Below are 14,527 nucleotides of genomic sequence, written 5' to 3'. Positions count from 1 at the left end.
TAAAGTAAAGTTCATCTTGGTCTGTTTTGTGAAGGACTGCAGAAGGACAGTTGCCATAGATATGAGTTCAAAAATGTTTAGCTCTTAAAAAAAAAATTATGTATATATATATTTTTTTCTTTTTTTTTTTCTGATAGTGCAAAAAAAAACAAAAAAACTTAACCAGATGTGTGAACAAGCTAGCAAAAACAAATAAGAGCAGAAAAAGAAAAACGTCCAAGACGACAACTAATTCATGAAAAACTAACTCAGGTAATTATGCAACAATGTGGCTTTGACAATATGTAGAATTGTGTATATACAGGTACAGGAGGCGTAGCTTTATAATGCACAAGTGGGGGCGGAGCTACAGGGTGACCAGGGGTGGCCATGGGCACCCTTTTGGCCATTGCCCAAGTTTTGAATTCTGTGATTTTTCTGCCATTTTTACATGCAGTTGTTTTTCGACCACCCATATTCATTTCATATTCACATTTAATATAACAAAATCAAATGACTTATCATCAAACAGTGACAGTGCATGGCACCCTTGGGCACGTCACTGAAAAATTCCAGCTAACGGCTTTGCTGCTGACTGTACTTTTTTTCCCCACGGACCTTTGAACTGTCAATCACAATTCTTCCGACGATATAATAATTAAATTCATTCGCCGAAGAAACTTAAGTCATGATTTCTGTCTCAATTAGGCCTTCATCTGTTTTCTCTTACAAGCGTCAAAGCGCCCGAAAAGTTCCGACGCAGCAAATTTCGGATCTTTCTATTCTTCCACAAGAGGGCCACCTCCACCATGTGAGCCTCCTCAGGGGTCTTCACCAGATCGGAGCCTGCGAGTCTGCGCGCGTATTTGCGTGAGCGTCTGTCATGCGTGCATGAGCAATCCCCAGTGGGGGGACTTGCAATAGACAAGGCAGTCAGTCAGAAGGCCTTGGCTTCCTCCATTTAATTAGTAGCAGTAGTAGGCCGCAAAGAAGGCAGCATCAGCTAGCAGTCATCATGAAGAAACGGCTGCAGGGGAGAACATCTCCCTGGTGCTGACTGCGCAGATGGAGCCGTTCAAAGAGCTTATCTGAAGCCGTCTGGCCTCGTCTTATCTGATGTGACCCCGCCGCAAACGCCTCCCGTTACGCCATGTTTCATCTGCTGCGCCGCGTACTGGTGCCTGCGCGCGTTTAGGTGAAAGTATCTCGGAATTCACAAATGCTTTTTTTGGATGGCGACCAGGCCAGCGCGAGCTAGCCCTCGGTCGTAACCCAGCCAGGGTCGCATATCAAAAAAGGCAACGTGGTAGTACAGTTACATGGATTTGTTCTGTTTGCGGAGTGATTTACGATGTGATTAATAATACAGCTCTGAATTGGACATATCGAAACGTGTTTTCATTTGAGGTCATGGCTCAGCATGAACAAGTTTCTGCTATGGTTCTCATTACTTTTTTTGTACTGGAGGGACTTATTTCTCAGTGGCGCCACCAGGAGGTAGCCCCTATAAATGAGCTGATCTCGATTATAGTACTTTTCCGCAGTAGTTGTTTTGTTTATGACCCGAGTGTCAAACATGTTTTAACCCTGTCGCTCCCGTTGGGACAATTTGTCCCGCAGCTTTTCAAAAAAATCGCAGTGGGTATAGGAATGGTAGCAATAACATAAAACCGCATCTCGGCGGTTCATTACACACCTATCTAAATATTCTAGTGGCATTTGGCAACTTTTCCATACACAACATGCCAGTGCTGGGACGACTGTCAAAAAGGTAGATTCCGTTGTACGATTTCTCGTCAATTAACCATCTAGGACTGCGGAAATAAATGGATATGTGCTATATATGCGTGTTACTATAGATTACGCTGATTACGATGTATTGTAGGTGTTATTATTATTATTATGTATTATTATAAAATACCTTTGGAACAAAGTATACTTGACTTATAAACTAATAATAAATGTCATAAATTGTTTTTGTTTTTGTTTTTTTTTTGGGGGGGGGATCATAGTGAGAGGGTTCAGCTTGCAGGCTGCATAAGGAAAATCTATTCCCAAGTAGGCCGGACCGATAAAATGATGACAGGAAAATGATATCCCGAAATTCCGGCTTTTTTCCCCCTAAATATCACCTCGCCACCGCAATGAAAAAAAATTTCAGGGGTGCCACTGACGACTATAGCCGAAGTATCCTAGCTCCATAATGTAACTACACACAATCTTGGCACGAGGCCACCGCGGGCCGGCACGAACCATTCCGAGACAATTCAGCTCCAGCGCCGCGGTAATTGTTGTTGCCCACTGTCTACCCCAGGGGTGACCCCCGCTTCCCGAAATGCAAACACATGCAGATACATTTGCACATACTCAAACACATTAACACACAATGTTGACACAGCTTCGGCAGGGATGACCCCCCCCCCCCCCCCCTCCGAACTTGCTCACACACACATATACACACACCATATCCCCCCTTTTGCCTTCTTGATCCCTCATCCTATCATCCCTCCCTACAAGACACACACACACACACACACACTGTGCTGTTTAGAGATCAGAAGCCCAGCTCAGAGGCCCCACACCTGGGCATGTTTGTGGAGGAAGCGGGCCCTGGGCGGGCTGCGCTCCATGCGCCTGTCGACTGGCTCCACCAAGTCTGGCCAGCTGTGCTCCTGGCCTGGCCTCTTGCTGTGGGGGCTGTGCAGCTGGGAAAGGCATGTTTCCCAAAAGGGGAGAAAAAAAGGACAGCCAGGGGAGGAGGGAGGGAGGGAGGACACAGAAAAGAGAGGGAAAAAAGGGGCTTTAGGTTATTTCGAGATCATTACACAGTCATCCATGGGCTTTCCTAAAGAATCTCTTTTTGGATGAAAAAAAAACCCAACAACATATACCCCGCTTGATTCTAGATTGCCAGTTAATGCTTTCCAGTTAATTAAAGACGTGTTCGAAACATTATGCGGAAACTGCTCCTTTTTCTACATGAATTGCCACCTTTCGCAGCAAACTGCAGCTGTGGTGAACAATGCATAACTGTAATTAAAGGGAAACTTATTTAGCTCTTTTTAGCAGTAAAAAGTAATAAAACTACCGTATTTGGGTTAGGGGTTACGTTATCATTTTTGGGAGATGAAAAAAAATAACTTACTGGCCATGTAAGTTCTTTCGTTTTTACCTCTGTGTTTCAGGTATATGTTTTTTTTTTTTTAACGGATAAAATTTTTATAACACCCCTGTTGAAATTTTGATGTGCTATATATGCTCCAATTTTGAAGGAATTTATATGGTGACAAAGCACAAAAACTATGAGTTTTTGTAAAAGAAAGCTCAATTTTATAAAACTAAATCCAGAATCTGTTTTTAAATCAACAAAACAATATATTTGACATTCTTTGGTTGCAATTTGATTAAAAAATTAGGCTTAATATTTGATTGAACCATAAATATATCCTTTTAAAATCTTGATTCATCTTAGCATTGATCTAAACAGTCATTTAATGTAATCATGAGGTATTTTTTCTTACTTTCCACAAATCATCTTTATTCTTCATTTCTGATGGTCTGTTTATAAAGTTTGCCTAACATCTAATCATTTTGTTAATGTTCCCTTTAGCACAGCTCCATCAAGTGGATGCAAAACGCAACCCCAGCCACTACTGTAGCTTCTATTCTATGTGTCTTATAATGTGGTGCGCACTACATATGAACAGTTTTAAAATAGGCCATTCATTGCAGGTGCGCCTTATAATCCGGTGCACCTCATAGTACGGAAAAAAACAATAGTCTGAAAAATACGGTATAAGAACCGTAAATAAACTCAAGCAATATTTCATGACTTGGATCTAGGTGATCTTTGGATACAAAACAGCCGTGCAAAACTTTCCCCAGATTTAAGAAATAACAAACAAAGCGTCATTGCTATTTCAGATGCCACCTCTTCCTGTGCGTACTTAGCACGCTGCCACGCGGGGCCCCTTGGGGCCGCACAGCTGAGCCAAGCTGCATCTCAGGAAGCGGCGGACGTGTGCAAACGTCAGCTGCCATGTCCGCCTGTCACTCAGTAGTCATCCACGCTGAAGCATGCGGGCCATGCCTGCACAGGGATCAGGACGTGTCTCGCTCACCTTCCCTGCGCACGGGCGCTAAATACTACACAGCTTCAATTATGACAGACTTCCAAGGAGATTGCTCTGATCCTATCAGTCGTCCCGTTGTTTTTCCAAAGTTTGGAAAGTGAAAGAGCCAAGCAGAGGTTGTTACTAAATATTACTATCGCTCGGCGGAATCTTGACATGTTTGCTATCACGCCGTTATTTCTTTGCTGTGTGGAACTGCTCAGATTGAAGACATGTTGATTGCAATCTGCGGAGGCAATCCAAACTCTTGACAGCTGCACAACCTCCTGAGACTTGACAATAAGCATTCAGATGAAACAACACCAGTCGTCCATTGCAACTATTTGTTGACCCTAACAGGTCATTCGAAAAAGCCGTCATGCAAAAAGAAGTCTGTAGCCTCCTATAATGTCATAGTTCTTGAAGTTTTTTCAATGATATAGTCCCTATTTTTTTTCAGCCAAGCACCAAATGGAGAATCAAAGCGGCCCCCAAAATAAAACATAATTAAACATAACAAACAAATGGCACTCAATCGATCAATAAATGAACGGGAATTTTTATTTATGTATTTATTACATTTAGATACCTATTATACAATTCAGCAAACGGTTGCTTCCGGTGTTCCAGTTCGTTTGCTCTTAATTTGAAAATAAATTTACTGTTCCTGTTATGGGGTGCTCCAAGGTGCATCAAGTCCACTGCATAAAGGATACCATTTATTCAAAGGCACCATCTGACTATAAGCCTATAGGATAGACTTTCCATGTCTGGGCCCATCCTGCTCTGTCGCCTCCCCGCAAGCATATCCCCACTCCTGGCCCAAAAAGAACATACGGTGAGGGAGTGACATAAGGTGAACATATGCTGCAGCGGGTGTCAGGAAGTGTAATTGTTCTATTCTAAACTAAAACAACATTCACGGACGGTAGGTGATGGGGAAAAAGTGAGAGCTCAGACAGAGCGGCGTCTCAAGTCAAACAGACGCTTCTCAATCCTCACGTCGCTTTTTCGGCCCGCACATCCAGCGAGGCCTCCTATTTGAGTCCATCCTGAGATTTTCCGAGGCCCTGTTCACATCATAACCATCTTGAATATGTTTTAATAACTGCCACGTGAAAACGAAGATGACCCAAGTGCACAACAATCAGAAACACAATCCATCAAGTCAACACAGCAAGCGTGCAAAAGCAATTGACAGATGTATTTTTGTAAACTATTCAAGCCACCAGGGAAATTCAGAAAGGATTTTTGGCGAAACCCAGGATTGACTTTTAGATCTTCTCATTGAAGCCATGCGATCGAAACATTTTGTGGAGAGTAAACCTCTAAAGTCAAAAAAATCTTTGAGGCCAAACTTCAGTTTCAGCAGTCAATACGCCTTAATTCTTGTTTGTCATCTTTTATGTTTATTCCAAAAACAACAACAACACACAAGTTTGGTTTTGTTTTTACGCGTTGCTTTAAATAATGAGTGTTTTGTTTGTTTGTTTTGTGTGTGTGTTTGTATAACTCAGATCTCATTAGTTCCCAAATCACCCTGACTCATGATTCAAACATTTCAAACAAACTAAAAGGCCAACTACTTTACAAAATAAAATTGAGTAAATTCAACCATTTGTGGAGGAATGGTGATAACTATCAGACAGCAATTAGCATTTAAGCTAGTTAGCTCGAGAACGTTAGCATGCTAGCTTAGGCTACTCTTTATCATATAGCAGATGAATATAGCAGTGATAGGAAAATGAAGCTTCATGAAGTGCTTGTGATTCTTATTTTTTTTTAACTTCTCTCGATGGCGCGCTTGGTTAAAACATGAATGCTAAATTTCCACTGCCTCTTTGGTGCCACCTAGGAGTCAAAAAAATATCACAAATGCTTCATGAAGCTTCATTTGGCCATCATTAAAAAATAAGTGTCTGGCGTAGTACCGAGACTAACCTGTAAGAGGCACCATGGTGCCACAGGTCATCCAACACTACCTGCATTACAAATGAGAAGTAGAACCAAAAGTAGCTATGCTAACTGTGGGTGCAAACTTCTCGTCATTTTTTGTAAATAACTTTGAAGATACTTTACAGCCCTACTTATTGTAAACGACAGTCATTTTAAGGAATATGCTGATATTATACACATGGTGGAACATTTCATAACTGTTTATGACAGTTTAAAACAGAAAGTGCAGCAAAGCACAAAAGTAAAAACAAATAATAAAAACATTTCACTCCATAGTAAGCCGTTGTATTACATCTACGCCTGTGTAAAGCTGCGCAATTATAACTTTTGGATAATTATAGGGTTTGTCGTTAGAGGGCAAAGTCATCACACTTGTAAAGTTGTTTATCACATTTTTGTCATGTGACTGCATTCTTTCTATGCCCAAATCCTGGTGGCCAGCCGTTCCACTCTCATTTGCTGTCGTCAGCCCGGAATAAATTAACCAGGATAACAGCTATAAAAAAATGGAACTCTGAGTGGTAAGACCTCAATGCAAAGTGGCCCTTCTCAACCTTTTGCAGCCAAGTGCCCCCTAACCAGCCCAAAGCACTTTGGATGGGGAAGAAATAAAAACCCTTAAAATGAAGTACTTTGCCATCAGTCACAATAAATATCATAAATATAAAGTATATTTATGGAAGCTGGTGCTTTGTTGTTTACGATCAAGAAAATGCTCTGTGGTACACAAGTTGCTTCATGTTCCAATTGATTTGCTCTTGATTTGAAAATAAGTGTCCCATAAAAACATTTTTTTAGATGTATCAAAATACATTCAGAGTCATTAAATTAGAAATAAGTGATACGAAATGAGTGAATCGAGACCGGTTTTCATTTAATGTTGTTTGATTCCTTGGAATTTTCATCTCTCAACAATAAACAACAGTTTTTGTTTGTTTGTTTTTTTTGCTGTCCTGCACATTTTGTTGATGCAATAAATAAAAAAATAAATACCTCGGATTGTTTGCCTAAACTCACAAAGCTAAGTAAAAATACGTCTTTCAATGAGTTAAAATCTCGTGTAGACTTTTCACACATGTACACTTTTTGAGTGAATTTTTTAAATGAACATTCGTCCCATGGGAGAAAAGGAGAAAAAAATGTCCATCTTTATCACTGTTTCATTGTATGACAGAGAACTGTATTCAGTGGAAATAAAAACAGTTGTGTAACATTCAGATGTGGGCATTCTTTTTTAACTCATTTTTAACTCACTCAGCATTAAAAGACATTAGATTTTCAGATACCCTCAGAAACCCTGCTAAAATCTCATGTACCCTCTTTTGCGAAACGCTGCTTGTAGGTAATCCAAGTAATGTCATTTGCACATAATGCTGTCTCTTTGTCCACTCTTTAGAATAAATGATATAATTCATTTGGCATTGCCGAATAAAACCTGCTGCACAGCACAAATGGAAAATACAGTACAGAGGGAAAAATCAAGTCCCTGGAGATTGAAAGAGAAAAAAAAGTCCTGACAAAAGCAGAACGAGAGAATTATCTGCGCAGCTGTCTGTGCATCAGGATGTCGCTCCCAGAGAGTCAGCTCCAACCGGCATGATCACAGCGACAGCACAGGAAGTTGCACAAAAAGCAAAGGAAGTGAGCACCAGCTCCAGGAAGTGTTTTTTTTTTCCTCTTGCAGTACGGGCTCCACGAAGTCTGGATCCTCTGAGGGAGGAGGAAGGGAGGCAGCCCGGCTAAAGAGTGTGAGAGAGGAGGAAAAGGGAGGCAAAAACCGACAAGTGGGAGGGAGGGCCAGATTAGGCCGAGCGGTGGGTGACATGTGTCTCCATGCCGCCCAGCTGTGTGTCATTTAGGCAACGCTTAGAAAAAGCCGGCTGGCACCAGTGAGTGATGCGCCTGATGCCGTGGCGCCAGGCGTTCCACTTGAAATGACATCGGGTGCCGCCGCCGACCATTTCCTTCAGCCTACGCGCAAATTGCTCATTTCAACACAAGTAAACACTGCCTTGTGTTTGGGAGGGTTGAATGTTCTTTTTTTGCCGAGTGGAGCAGTTTTCATTCTTCTTCTGTAATTTATTACAATAGAATATGAAATGTGGCGTTCACGCTCCTCCCCGCACATTACGCCAATTTAACTGTGAGCTAACGAACATAAGGACAAACAGATTAGTGCTTCTGGTGGCAACAAAACAAGCACCCCCCCCCACCCCCCACCCCTTCACACACCTGTGTTCACATATTTACCACCTAAGCCGTCGTTTTGCATGTAAATAGAATATGTGGCTGTATTGAAGAGGTGCTAACTTCCTCACTTGTTGCACCTGGACGCACGTCATTTGCATGAAAAGGGGATGAGGGGAGCAAGCTTGGAGGGAGGAGGGGGGAACATCAAAGGTGTTATTTGAGGAAAACCTGAAAATTGGGGGGGGGGGGTATTTATTGTTACAAGCATGCCAAGCCACTAGGTGGCAGTGGTGTCGTAGAGTGATCACGTAAATCTCTGGTTTATGTTTGCTACACACAAACGCAGATCCGGAGAATTCGGACGAAAAAAAATATATATAAAAAAAAAATCCAAAATATAAAAAAAATGTAGCAGGTAGGTAGGGCAAAGCAGAGACATTTACCATCCATTTGCAAAAGAACCCCGGCTACATGTCGACCAGTGGTCCCCAAATTATGGCCTGCAGGCCCGCTTCCCCATTTTGCCTACCCCGCAGACCAATTAGAGACGCATTAAGATGTTTTTTTTGTTTGTTTCTAACCATGCAATTTTTTTCCACCTGTCAAGATCACAGAGAGGATGTTAACATTTTGTTGTGTGTAGCATTAATAGTGTTTATTATTTTCACATTTTTGGGGGGGCTTTTCTAAATATGCAAAACTGAAAATACCTATTTACAACTAAAGCTTCAATAGCATTTTTTTCATAACACTGGTGAATAAGATATAAGAAAAAAAAATGTTTTCCCCATTTTTAGTGGAAATTGCGAAATCACCACAAAAAAATTCTCAATTAACTTATTAATGGTAATTTTATGACAGTTTTTTTCAAAAAAAATTCCTGTTAATCTAAGCATGGGATTCAACAGCTGTTACAGGATCTCCGACCACCCTAAAATCTTGTAACATCCTAAACGAAATGCTGGATAAACATCTGTTAAGTTAAAGGCAGTTAAAAAAATATATATGAACAATAAGCAATTGCTTGATCAACTTTGATGTGATTGAGAAATTAAAATACCATCACTATTAAAATACCAAAATACTTTGCTTTTTCAAAAATGAAGGCCATAAGATTTTATATATATATATATATATATATATACATAAGCCCAGTTTTGATGCACAGATGTACATTTTTAAATTCGCCTTATTCTTACTCACACTAATTAACGTAACGGGACAAGCTAGGAGGCGGACATCAGTTGGCTGTTAGCAGTGCCTGTTGCAGCTAACAGAAGTTTGTATTAGCTGAGGTTGTTACGGCATTATTGTAAATAAAAGAAGCAAGTAGACTGAACCAACGTCCGAGTTCACACAGGAATACTACTAAAACTGAGAGGATCATGTAAAAGTTATGCTCATGAGTGCACCCGTTAGGGATCATGGAAAAGGTACTCCATTTGACTCGTTTATTAATTGCAGTCTTTTGGCGTATACACACGATCATAAATCTGGTAGAACACGGACTGTGCGCAACTTCAGGTATTTATGACAAAAAACTCGAGCCGTGTCGCGACGTAATGGAAAAACAACTGTTTCGAGCGCATTCAATGTTACAATGGGGAGGCATTCACTGACCGCTCACAAAGTGGGAAATCTGAAACATACTTAACTTAACCTGCAATAAATCTATATCTTCTGATATACGAACATAAGAAAATATTGACAAAGATGAGATTGATTTTCTATTTTGCCGTAATTTTCACATTGTCGCTGGCTGTGCATCTTCACCTCAGATGCAAAACGCAGACATCTGAATGACACAGGAGACCACTTTGACTTCACACAACGGCGGATAAGACGAAGCCGCGGTGTCTCGGCGCAGCCAGCGCGACCTGTACTGTATCTCGGTGTCCTCCTGCATGTCCTTTGCCTCTGCTCATTCTTGCCCGATAAACGATAAGGCTAAAAAGCATATGCGCTGCGTTTGTTATCAGCGCCTATCGGGGCCTTAGAAGCGTATCTGGCGAGGCCCCGTCAAGGTCAGAACGCCGTTCATCCAAAAATCCTTCAGGCCCGCGAGTGCTTTTCAGATGGGACCCGCTCGTCTCCAAGTCGGCCCGCAACACACAGTCAAAACATTTGGCTTGGATTCCGCCAACAGACATAATTCAGCACAGCTTTGAAAGCAAAAGCTGATAATATTCAATCAAACATCTGTCATCGCGTTTGAGGGCGAGCGCTACGGGCCGGCGTCGCTGCGTTCGCTCATTTCGTGGGCTTTTCTATAATGACTTCGAGCCCGGCCATTTTAGTCAGCGGCGTGCCTTGTTTCAGTTTCGTTTTTCAACTCTGTGATCACCTGGCCTTTGCGTCGGGCGGCCTTTTCACCGGGAGCACAAAGAGCCAAGGGGGCATTAGTCCACAAGAAAAGCCCAGCTTTGGCTTCTTTAAGAAAGCAGAGGTTTAGCTCTTTCACTTCCACTTCATTGTTATGCTAAGGCCCGGCTCGGGAATAAGAGTGAACCATTAGCATCTGAAGAAGAGCCAACATCTGAGGGAAACACGTCTTTAAGGCCCCAAAGAAAAGAATCCATGCTGTCTCTCCCTCTCGTTTTCTCATTCTCTCGCTCGGCTCCTCTCCCGCTTCTGGCCGGCCGTTGCGTGGACGCTTCTCTATTCTTTCAAGCTGCTCCTGCTGCCTCTTTTGGCGCCAAGAGGCTTGAGATGTATGTGCGTGTGAAGGAGGATTAGAAAGTGGAATGCTTGATGATGACACAATGAATACAGCTCTTGACACAAACGGCATCGCTGTATCAAAGAGGTGGTCTCCATCCATTGGAAATGGAACCCGCGTCGGAGCAGCTCGTTGGGCCAGCAAGACCGTTAAAGATGCTTCCCAGAGGATTTGTTTGTTGATTTGAAGCAATTTAAAAAAATGAGCAAATTAGCTAAAGTCCATTTTGTGATATCGGTTGCTATGTGGTTGCTATGGTCACGTATTTGCCATTAGAAACGGAACCCGCATCGGAGCAGGTCATTGGGCCGTCAAGACAGTCAAAAATATTTCTGTGGTTTTGCCTGTTGATTTGAAGCAATTAAAAAATGAGCAAATTAGCTAAAGTCGCATTTTGTGATATCGGTTGCCATGCGGTTGCTATGGTCACATATTTGCCCTTAGAAATGGAAGCCACATCGGAGCAGGTCATTGGGTCATCAAGACAGTCAACAACATTTCTGTGGTTTTTACTTATTGATTTGAAGCAATTAAAACATGAACAAATGAGCAAATTTGTGATATCAATTGCTATGCGGTTGCTATGGTCACGTATTTGCCTTTGGAAACGGAACCCGCATCAGAGGAGGTCATTGGGCCATCAAGACAGTCAAAAATATGTCTGTGGTTTTGCGTGTTGATTTGATGCAATTAAGAAAAAAAAATGTCTTGTCACATATGATGCCTGACAGTATTTAATCACCAGATTCTCAGGGACAATTAATAAGCGATCATGTTAAGCTACCTTCTTATTTTTTTTAATCTAGTTACTGAGTTTACTTTCTGAGTCTAGTTTACGAGTCTAGTTTCTTTGTATACTTTCCGAGTGTTAGACGCTCATTGCGGTTAGTTCGCTTTTTTGCACGACGACTTTCCACTTCTCTCCTGTCTGGTTCTCGTTCCAAATTCTACTCTTTACGTGACTACATTGCCCATGAGAAACTGCTTGGTTAATGGACCATGAGGAAATTAGCATTACAGGTTAGTTGCAAAAATGGACACGTGTCAAATATGTCCAAAAGGTTTCGTTATAATACAATGTATGCAATACATACTCTGTTGTCATAATATATCAAATGTTTGTTCGTGCTTATGACTCATAATTATGAAAGCATGTTTGATGTCTACATGAGCGCAGATCAATCAAACTGAAACAATCACATTTCTTGGATAATTTAACCTGGCAAAATTTGGAGTTTCCATGAGTGAAAGCAGCTTGTTGTCAAATGAGCAGGCTGAACATACCGACTACAGAGCCAGTTGGGGGGCAGCTGTGGGATGAATCACTGTGCCGACACACACACACGTATACGTAATCTTGGGTGGGAACACACAGATGCTCCCCTGGATAACAGCTGGAGTGGAACAAAATACGAGGAGAGGAATACATTTAAGAAATGGTCGAGGCAAGACATGGCTGTCAGATTTCAACAATACTCCTACTCTTAATGACACAGCTAATCGATCCGATATGTTTATCAGTACTTTTTTGTTTAGAAAAACACTACATCAAATATGTGAATTAACATTGATTGACTCATGAGATCAGAAAATGATTTTCAAGTATCAAACCAAAACCAGGAATAAACAAAAATAAGCACAAGACAGAATGCAACCAGTGGACAATGGCAAACAAGGCGGGTGACAACGACAATGATTCAAGAAGAACTGAAAGGAAAGAGGCAACAAAATACAAGCCAAACTGACGAGACAACAATGAACACCTGGACAAGCCACAATTAGTTGAGGGACCTGATTTTGTTGACACGGGCGAACAGGTTTATGAGCATAGGTGGACACAATCAAAGTAAACGAGAAACTGACACAAAGGACAAGAAAACATGACCAAACAACAACCAACTGGGGCAGAGTCCTTTTTTTTTAAACAGGAAATAATTATCTGCGTTCAGCACTGTTTTCCACACGCCTTTTTTTTAATTCATTGAAAACGTAGGTGTCCAAGAACTACGGATATTCGCGTTTGCATATAATAATCACATAAAGAATTTTACACGTCAGTTACACACTTAGATTAGACAAACAGCTCTTGCTTTTGTTTACCGTGGGTGACTGCTCACCTGCTCTGCTTCTGACGCAAAATCACACAGCTCCACGTTGGAGGAAATTGTGGACATAATGAGATTTGAGAAAGTATAAAATGTGCTCCCGCTTCCTTTATCTACTACCAGGCTTCTTCTTTTTTCTTTTACCTTGTTTATTGCAAAATGTAAATTGCATTTTTTTTAAATAAAGTTGTTTTAAAAAAATCTCTACTGCCTCCTAGCGGCTCGGCATGCTTGTAAATGAAAACACGCTTTGTGTGTAGAGGCAATTTGTTAATGCCAATGAAGCTGTACGGAGGGAAATAATTTTCGCACATGAAGAGGGGAGAGTTAATGCTTTTAATGTTTTTAATGAGTTAATGTTTTGGATACGTTTGGACAAAGTCTCAAACCTAGAACATGTCAGACAGTAGTGTACTCCTAAGTAGTTTAAATTTAAGTTTAAAAATGTCTTTTTTTTTATTTTAATTACATTCGTAATTAAAGGGCGATGTGCAATTTCGTCCAATGAAAACTCAATATTTGATGCAAATTTTCCGTAGAATTTCCGAATACCAAAAATACTTGAAATACCTAAAATAAACAAATAAATGCATAAATTGAGTTGACTGTGTTTTATTAAATTTACATGAACAATAATTTGGTTATCTAATTAATCATATATTCAATATTAAGCTTTGCTGCTGAAAATGGCTAAATATAACTTTCATTTTTCTCTCCATTTACTTCAGCCTAAAGTCTGTAAACCATGCTCCTAACTCTTCAAATTGTGCGGCTGTTGTGTGAAAATAGCTCAATAAATTTAGTATCCCTTTAAGTACCTATTGTTGTGTGGCCACTAGAGAGCGTCAAGGTGGTGATGGAAAAATGAAGCTTGATGAAGCATTTGTGTTTTTTTGTTTTTTTTTTACACTCTCTAGATCAGGGGTCGGCAACCTGCGGCTCGGGAGTCTCTTTCATCCATATGTTGCGGGCCTCCATGGTTTGGGAAAAAATTATTGCTAACAAATGACACATATGAATTGCAGTCACATTTGCGTGATTGGGTGACAGGGCGACATCTATAGGGCGTGTTTGATGCAACAGGACTTTTCGGGAAGGTAAAAACAGGAAATGGAAATACAGCGTGGCCTTCAAGATTAAAAGCAATCATTTTCAGAGTAAGATATAGATGGACATTAAAAACTAAAGCGCTTGAAAAATTCTTAACATAAAATAAATGTCATCTTAATGCCTCTGTGTGTGAGAAAGGATGGACCCAAATGTCAACCTTTGTCAACAGGAACAAAGCAACCTTCCAGATTGAAAGCAGATGAAGTGAAGAAATTTTAACGCAGAATAAACTCCACCTTAATGCCCATGTTTGTGAACACGGACAGATTCAGACATCTGTTCGTTCTGCTTGCTTCTTAAAATAATGTGGTACAATCTTGGTTAACAAAAGCTGCTGGCTGTAAGTAACTCCTCTG

General features: G+C 40.9%; 1 long non-coding RNA gene across 1 annotated transcript; it reads right to left on the bottom strand.

Moving 5' to 3' along the window:
• Nucleotides 1-2,517: 2,517 nt before the first annotated feature.
• Nucleotides 2,518-13,216, bottom strand: LOC148418683 (uncharacterized). The gene is made up of 3 exons (XR_015866608.1): nt 13,074-13,216; nt 12,241-12,350; nt 2,518-2,684 (listed from the first exon to the last, which is right to left on the bottom strand). It is a non-coding gene; the product is annotated as an uncharacterized LOC148418683 (long non-coding RNA).
• Between the last annotated feature and the right edge of the window lie 1,311 nt (nt 13,217-14,527).

This window comes from Hippichthys cyanospilos, chromosome 9, assembly GCF_059441005.1.
Source record: "Hippichthys cyanospilos isolate Australia breed blue-spotted pipefish chromosome 9, RoL_Hcya_1.0, whole genome shotgun sequence".
Taxonomy (NCBI): domain Eukaryota; kingdom Metazoa; phylum Chordata; class Actinopteri; order Syngnathiformes; family Syngnathidae; genus Hippichthys; species Hippichthys cyanospilos.
The sequence above is the reverse complement of the archived record's forward strand: the minus strand, read 5'-3'. Positions and strand labels throughout refer to the sequence as shown.